Source organism: Poecilia reticulata, chromosome 5, assembly GCF_904066995.2.
Source record: "Poecilia reticulata chromosome 5, P_reticulata-male-v2, whole genome shotgun sequence".
NCBI classification, from domain to species: Eukaryota; Metazoa; Chordata; class Actinopteri; order Cyprinodontiformes; family Poeciliidae; genus Poecilia; species Poecilia reticulata.
The window spans coordinates 33,772,415-33,780,995 of NC_088834.1; positions in this window are offsets into that span (position 1 = coordinate 33,772,415).

An 8,581-nucleotide genomic window follows, 5' to 3' on the forward strand; every position below is an offset into this window, starting at 1 on the left:
TTAGAGTCGGGCTACAGAGCCCGACTCTAAATCATTTTCTCAATTCTAGAGAAAATGCTTCTTTAAACCAGTATTTTCATAAAGCATTTGAAGATGAAGCCATCTCGACCACTCAATTTGAGATAATGATTTTTTTTTTGTGTAAATCCTGATTACATTGAATACAACACATAGCAAATAGCTTCACACACTTCTACAAGTGTGTAGGAAACGAATCTGTTACACAGTTTAACCTTGCGTCATGCCTTAAAGACAACACACAGGGCAAACTTGACCAGCCTACAATGACGGCCAGCTTGTCAGACAAAAAGTCTTTATGAATCCCATTATGACTCTTTCTGTATCAAACGACCAGTTTAACTACATTTTGAAGTAAAATTTCTGAGTGTATCGTTGACCTTGATCTTGTTTGGCAACAGACAAAAAAGGTTGTCATCTTATTGAAAACCTCATTACTCAAAAAGAAATGTGTACAATACCATGTTTTAAGTTTTTAAGACTTAAGGTCATATTTACTAAACAAAATCTACAAACAATTCTGTTCTAAATTTCAAGACTTAATACAGGCACAATACCTGATTGATGCAGTGACTCAATCAGCCTCACTTAGTCTTTTATAGAACTTGACAAAAATGTGTCAGTAAACAGCCCAACATAAGCTTACATAACTACTATATTACAACCATAACATTCATTTCAGTGAATGGCCGAAAACAATATTACACAGAAAACATGGTAAAATGGTCAAACTGCAGGAAAAAAATGAAAAGAAATTAATACTGAGTAATACAAAAAAGAAAAAGTAACATCATCGAAGGACTTGTTCGGTGTCTGAAGGAAGTGGCGGTAGGGGGACAGCAACATGAGAGGATTTACTTGCAGGTTCCCAGGTATCATCCCAGATTTTTCCGCTAGAAAAGAACAACAATAAAATCAGGATGTGGATTTTTTGTGCTGTAAGGTTCACAAATCTCTCTAAGTTGTGTACCTGACTTTAAAAGGAGGTAATGTAGTATTTTCAGTGGCAGAGCTAGACTTTTAAAGTTGGAGGGGCCAAGGGGGGGCCAGGACTACCTCTGGGGGGGCAAAATTTTAAATGTGTGTGTGCACATATATATAATTTTAAAAAATAACCAAACTGAATATTTGGTTAGTTTTTAAGCCCCTCTGTCATTTGACATGTTATAATTAACACCTTTGACTGGAGCACATGGAGACATGATAGACTTTACGCAAAGAGTTCATCACAGAGGAAACTAAAATCAATCAAATAAAAGATCCTTTCTGAATATCATCTCATGGACACTGAACTAAATGCGTCTTTCTGACCGGGAGCTGACAGCGTGTTGAAGAGTTATGGACACCTTGGTTAGGAAGCTCTGTTTGGACAGGTCATTTGACGGGTAACAATATTTCGGGTCGGACCAGAATTATTTGCCTGATGGTGGTTCAGGGTTCTAATGAGTTTATGTTTAATGAGTTTGCAGCACACAGAGAAAACCTAAAGAGAATGTTATGATCTACTTATTGTAGTTTATTTAAGTAGAGGAATAACAGCTGACTGTTGAGGGAGGAAAGAAATTAAAGTGCAGATCCGTTAGGCAGAAACAAGCGCAGAGCGCTGGGCAATAAATGCTCCACCGTTACGCACCAATTAATCACACATGAGATGACAAACGCCAAATATACAATATATAGTTACACTGCTTATGTTAATGGTGTTTTAAAAACAAAACCAGTAAAAACTATATGCCTGATTCCCTCCTCAGCCTCATCTTGATAAGAACAGAGAGCAGTTCGCTGGTTTCTGTCCAGACTGTGATCAGCTGACCACTTGGTGCGCAGACAGTTTCAACTTTACGCACAGAGAACATCGTGGAGCTCATTATTAATCAAACTAAGAACAATATCAGTCAGAGGATCATCTCTGATCTGGACGCTTTAATGGACCAGAGGCTTTGGAGCGTCCAGCGCAGCTGATCCGCTTCTGCTGGTTTTTCTCCCGCAGAGGGAAGTGATGAGGGATCAGGAAACGATCAGAGTTCTGTCGTCTTCTAATCACGTCATTTCGTGAAATGTTACCTGATTTCAAAAACGTTCTAGCAGAGAAATAATAAATGTTTCGTTTGATGACTACAAATTGGAAATAAAATTATTTTTTTCTTTGACGGACAACGAAAAAACTCTAGCGCCACCTCTGCTCCAAACTATAACATTGTCGGCCCCTCTTCGTTTTTTTCTCTTTTTTGCGGAGGATCAATAAATAACTTATTGGTGTTTTACCATCACCACCAGGTATGAAGTGCTTTAGCCTTTGAGTTGCACCACAGCGCAGCACAACTGAAACACCCAGGAGAAGAATATCAGCTTGTTTTTATGAGTATAAAGGAGGCTGGTATCGCGCCTGATAAAAATCTATTTATTTATGTCATCACATGGACTTATATAAAGTTTTATACATTTTCTTTTGATATATTTATTATTGTTTTTCTTCTTTAGATATTAGGTTGGCTTAGAATGATTCCAAATAATGTACAGAAATGACCTGGTGCTGTTACATGTCAATCATCTGGGGGGGGCACTAGGGGGGCCAATCAGATGACAGGGGGGGGGGGGGCACTGGCCCCCCCTCTGGCTCCGCCACTGAGTATTTTCAAAGTATTTTCTCTGCCTACATCCACCCAAATGTCAGCTAGTACTTACATCTTGTTTTGTCCCAAATATACAATATTATCTCGACTTATTAAGTGTTAAATGATAAACTGACTGCACAGTAATTTTTACCACTACACAAACAATAAAAATCTCTTATAGTGCTTCAGTTTCTTAGAAAAGTCTAAAAATCAACACAGAAAGAAAGTGACAGTTTCAGATTTAATTTCCAGCTTATGTGAATTATAAAAGGCACAGTGTTAAATAATAAGTGTTGAATCACCTTTAAAAAGTCCAAATATCAAAATCAGCATTCCTTTGCTGATAAGTGGCCTAATTACGATATTTGGAGTTCTATCTCTATATTTCTATGTTTCTGTGCAAATGCTGACTTTTTTGTATGAATTTGTTTCACCCAAAGATGTTGTGACTTACGTGATATAAGTACTACTGATTCCTGTTGTGATGCCCGTTTTTGTCCTCATAAAAAAATAAAGACAAATATTTTTTTTTCTTGTTCCCAAGGGGAAAAAAAGGTTTTTATTGCTCAAACAAAATGCATTTGGCAACCTGTCCTGGGTTGCCAGTCTGTTTCCAGCAACTGTCCTGACCACATTAGGGACAAGGGTGTAAGAAAATGGATGAATGTAAAGAAAACAAAACTTACGCCACCCTGACTTAAGGAGACGGCATGGTCAGCAGGTGACATGGATGCAGATGACGAAGTGGGAGGAGAGGCAGCTGGACAGATGCTTCTGGGTCTTTTCTTCTTCTGAAAAGACTGAGAGGATGGGACAACAGGAGGAGAAACAGGAACCAGATCAAGCACTATCACAGTATCTTCCTGGTTCTCTGGTGTCATCATTGGATGCTCCTCAGTAAGCATCCCAGGCTGCTCCTGACCTATGGTCTCTGTCTGTTCAAAGGTCAGGTTCTCAGCTCTTTATTTCTCTTCATCTGGCTTGTAACAGCAATAAATAACATAGACAGGAGGAAAGAAATGTGCCTGTACTAATGCAAGTTTGTTTTTAATTCAAGTAAATGACTTAGCTGCAATCAGTGTATTCAGACAGGGTTCATAAACAAAGCTTTAATATCATCACAGCCTTGGGGCACTCATGTTTTTAGCAACCCTCTAATTTTACAAAGTAGCAACAACAAGCATGAATATGAAAACTATTATGTGACTCTATCATGGCTAATTAAACGTATTAAGAACAGGTACAGTGTACAGGTACAATTAGCCTCCAAGAGGCTAATTTAGCTAGCTTCCACCGCATATTTTCCGGCAAAAAAAATGTTACAAACGTGTCTTCAACCATTCGCATCACAGTCCTACTGCCATTAAGTCCTAAAACTACCATCAGTAACTTTATAACGTGACACTTTGGAGTTATTTTTGGTTTTAGAGTACAAAAACATTTTGACAGGTGCAGATTTTTACTCACCGGTGTGTAAGTGTCGCATATGATGACGTCAGCTTATTCTTCTTCTTGGGTTTTTGTGGGATCCGTCCTTATTTTTATTATTTCAATCAAAAATATTAAAACGTTTACAGAACTGTTTGGCATGTAATCACAAAAGAAAATACATCTTAATTTTTTCTTAAATTTATTTGGAGTAAATCATTGATATCATACACAAAAATAGTTGGTAAATTGAAAAAAAAAAGCTTTTAAATCAAGTTACAACCACAACAAAAACCCTCCGGTTTTATACTTTACTAAGTTATTTTTAAATACCGAATTATGACCGATGCGTCCGACATGTATTTGTAGTAAATATTCTTAATATCTTGTTCAAACTAGCACATAAATTGTAAATAAAGGTTTTTAAAAAAAGCTAAAATAAATAAATAAATAAAAAAGTTCTATCGGCGACAAGCTGCTGTGATCACCGATACGAATGGTTGATAACAACCTACTGAGCCTGCTAGCAGGCAGAGCAGGGACCAACTGAGGCCATTCAATGGGGCTGATAACCACTGATAATGGCCATTCTATGGGATGATGACATTCGAAGCGGGTGGATTACCTGAGTGTTCAGGAGTTGTCTTCCTTCACCACATCATAATCAGATGGAGGGATCCGTCTGAAGCATTGGTGAACAGGGGCATCATCCATGAGAGGAATCTCATGAGCAATCAGGTTAGTGCAACCCAAATCTCCATCGTGGGCTGAGAAAACAAATGTGTACTGTTTAAGAAGAGACCTCACCTTCTCCTGGTTATCTGCTGACAAACTTGACAAGTTCATATCCTTCAGTGGATCCAATGCCACCTCGGAAACCGACTGGGAGGCCATGGTTACGGCATAGGGCAACACCAGCTGGCAAGTTTGCCATAGTGACTTCAACCAGGGTACCAACCCTGGTTCGGGGATAAAGAAGCACATCGGCACAACCCACATTGATGACCAGAATGTCAGCAATGCCATTCTCCACCCTATCCAGAGCAGGTGAGGCAAGCAATCCAGCTGGTAAGCCAGACTCCAAGGGCTCAAACAATGCACTCGTGCCTGCATAATTTTGAGAGCAGGTGGCTGCAACCAGTTTCATCATGCCACCAGGCATCCGACAAGCCCTTTTATCACCCACTCTGGCAATTCCAGGAGCTCCACCTGAGGCCTTCACAATAGTCAGGTGGCACTGATGCAAAGCCTGCCAAACAGGCTCAGAGGCCTGAGATAACACTGGCAGGTCAAATAAAGCCAAACAATGTTGTACAAAAAGTTCTTTGTAGCATTTGCTAATGTCATTCATCACCAAGACACCAGGGAGGGGAGGTGAACCACCCACCGGGGTGTCCTTAACCACCAACACACCACAGTGCATCATAGTTTTATCAAAAAGTTCAACCTCAAGTTCTAGATAGCCAATACAGGTCCTTCTAAAAAAATTAGCATATTGTGATAAAGTTTATTATTTTCCATAATGTAATGATAAAAATTAAACTGTCATATATTTTAGATTCATTGCACACCAACTGAAATATTTCAGGTCTTGTATTGTTTTAATACTGATGATTTTGGCATACAGCTCATGAAAACCCAAAATTCCTATCTCAAAAAATTAGCATATCATGAAAATGTTCTCTGAACGAGCAGTTAACCTAATCATCTGAATCAACAAAGTAACTCTAAACACCTGCAAAAGATTCCTGAGGCTTTTAAAAACTCCCAGCCTGGTTCATTACTCAAAAGTTGTTTTTCTACTTGCGTCTGGCAGCTGAAGGAGGAACAGCTCATCCTGCTCTCTACCGTCCTTACTGATAACTTTGCTTGTGAATTATTTTTAAAGTCACAATTTTTATGGTTTTATTCACATTATCGACATCATAACTGGATTACTTCAAACCTAAAGACCAGGAGATTTTCTCACTTTTATTTTTACCTCACTTTTCTTCACCTCCAAGTTGAACTAGGGCAAAATGCCTCCGTCCGACCCCAAGGACATTAGCAGTATTCTACAACGACTTCAGTTTTTAGAAACAAAGATTCAACAGCTGGAGGTGAACTTTGAGATCAACGCTACCTGTGGATATGAAACAACTCTTCCTCAAATCAGCGGAGAGGTCCTACACCCTGCACCAAGCAGCTCACCCTGGATCACTCAGGGTGCTGTCACTTTGACCGGCGGAGGCTCTGCGTTAGTAAGGAGGAAGTGAGGCGACAATATGTCTTTGAGGTGTTTTTATTCAGGAGCTCCAATTTACACCAACACCCTCTTTTCTTTTAGTGAAACAAAGCAGCTTACATTTATACCTGAGGCAAGTTCCACTTACACCAGGTGAAGGGGTGATCAAAAAAGGACAAACAGCAAACACTATTTACACAAACCTAACAACCATAAATGATCCAAATATTTACATGCATGCAAATTATTAAAACTAAACTATTCTAAGGTCAATCAAAAAGTAAAGGTAACAAAATACATCCTCAGAGTATTACCCCTCTTAATGGAAGCTGGTATGTTCCAGGAGCATTTGTCTCCCTCTCTGCTCCACCTTGCTGAGACACACCCAGAAAGGCAAGTACTCAATTAACTCAAATTGACTAATCTAAATCAAAACAAACTGACATTCCCCCCCCCCACATTCTCTGAACAGGAAAGATGGCCAGTCTCCCTACCCAAAAAAATGTTCACCAATGTCAAAGTAACTGAAATAAAGAACTGATACAAATACATTTGAACTGAAAATAAATAACATAATATCAATAATCAACATGGGATGGAACCCCTGGTCTCCATCACATTTCCTCCCCCGTCACCCAGGACATCAGTACTCAGTCCTCAAACATCCTAGACAGAGAGTTAGCCACAAGGTTAGACTTTCCTGACCGATACTGCACTGTAAAATCAAAAGGTTGCAGCGACAGATACCATCGTGCAATGCGCATATTAGAGTCTTTCATTTGGTGCAACCATTTCAGCGCTCGATGATCCGTCTCCAGGGTAAAATGGCGGCCCAACAGATAGTACCGCAGTGATTCCACAGCCCACTTAACTGCGAGGCATTCTTTTTCAACTGTGGAATACCTGGTCTCTCTGTCTTGAAGCTTCCTACTGAGAAAAACAATAGGATGTCTCTCACCATCAATGTCCTGCAGCAACACGGCACCAAGGCCTACTCCAGAGGCGTCAGTTTGCAGTATAAACAGGTCATCAAAGTCTGGACTGTAGAGAACAGAGTCACTGGAGATTGCAGACTTCAGGTCCTTGAAAGCTTTGTCACACTCCTCAGTCCACTGTACTTTATTTGGTGCAGAGACTTTTGTTAAATCTGTAAGAACAGCAGCCCTGTCTGCAAAATGGGGAATGAATTTACTATACCACCCCACTAACCCAACAAAGGCACGGACCTTCCTTTTTGTTGTAGGAACTGGGTATGCATGAATCGCTTCTACTTTTCCCACTTGAGGTCTAACTTGGCCATGTCCCACCACATAGCCCAGGTACTCTACCTGCCTCTGAGCCAGCTTACATTTATTAGGGTTAATGGTGAGGCCAGCAGATCTAATGAGCTGTAAAACATGCTGCAGATGATGAACATGCTCCTCCCACGTCTGGCTGAAAATCACCACGTCATCCAGGTATGCTGCAGCAAAGTCAGATGCCTCCCTCAGCACCAGGTCCATGAGGCGCTGAAACGTCGCTGGTGCCCCCTGCAGGCCAAAGGGCATCACCCTGAACTGAAAAACCCCAAACGGTGTTTTAAAAGCAGTCAGTTCTTTTGCCTCTGATGCCAGGGCTAGCTGCCAGTAGCCCTTGCTGAGGTCAAGTGTGGTGATGAAATTGCATCTCCCAACTCTCTCCAACAGTTCATCAATGCGAGGCATTGGATAAGGGTCAAATTTAGAGACACTATTGAGGTATCTAAAATCAATACAAAATCTTAAAGTGCCATCCTTTTTTGGTACTAGCACTACTGGACTGCACCATTCACTTACAGAGGGCTCAATGATCCCCAGCTCCAACATGAACTGTATCTCAGTCTTGAGTTGTGGGACGAGACGTTCTGGAACCCTGTAGAACTTCCTGCGGGGTGCAGCATTGTCTCTGAGGTGAACACTGTGTTTTATCAGGCTTGTGAACCCAGGTTTTTCCTGAAACAGCTCAGAATCCAAAAGGGTTTTATGTCCTGCTGTTGGGATGGCTGAAGATGAGAGAGAGAAATTGAAACAGGTACAGAGCTACAGGCTGGAAAAAATAGCTCATTTTCCTCCTCTTCGTCCACCACACGCAAAAAGAGTTGCGGCAAAACAGTTTCTGCATGTTCCTCATTCCCCACTGGATCCTGCTGAGAGACTGAGAAGCAGACGACATGCAAACTGCTGTGGTGAGTCGTGGTATTGTTTCAACAGATTAATATGGAAAGTCTGATGTTTCTTCTTCCTTTCTGGCATATACAGTTCATAATTGAGCTTTCCAA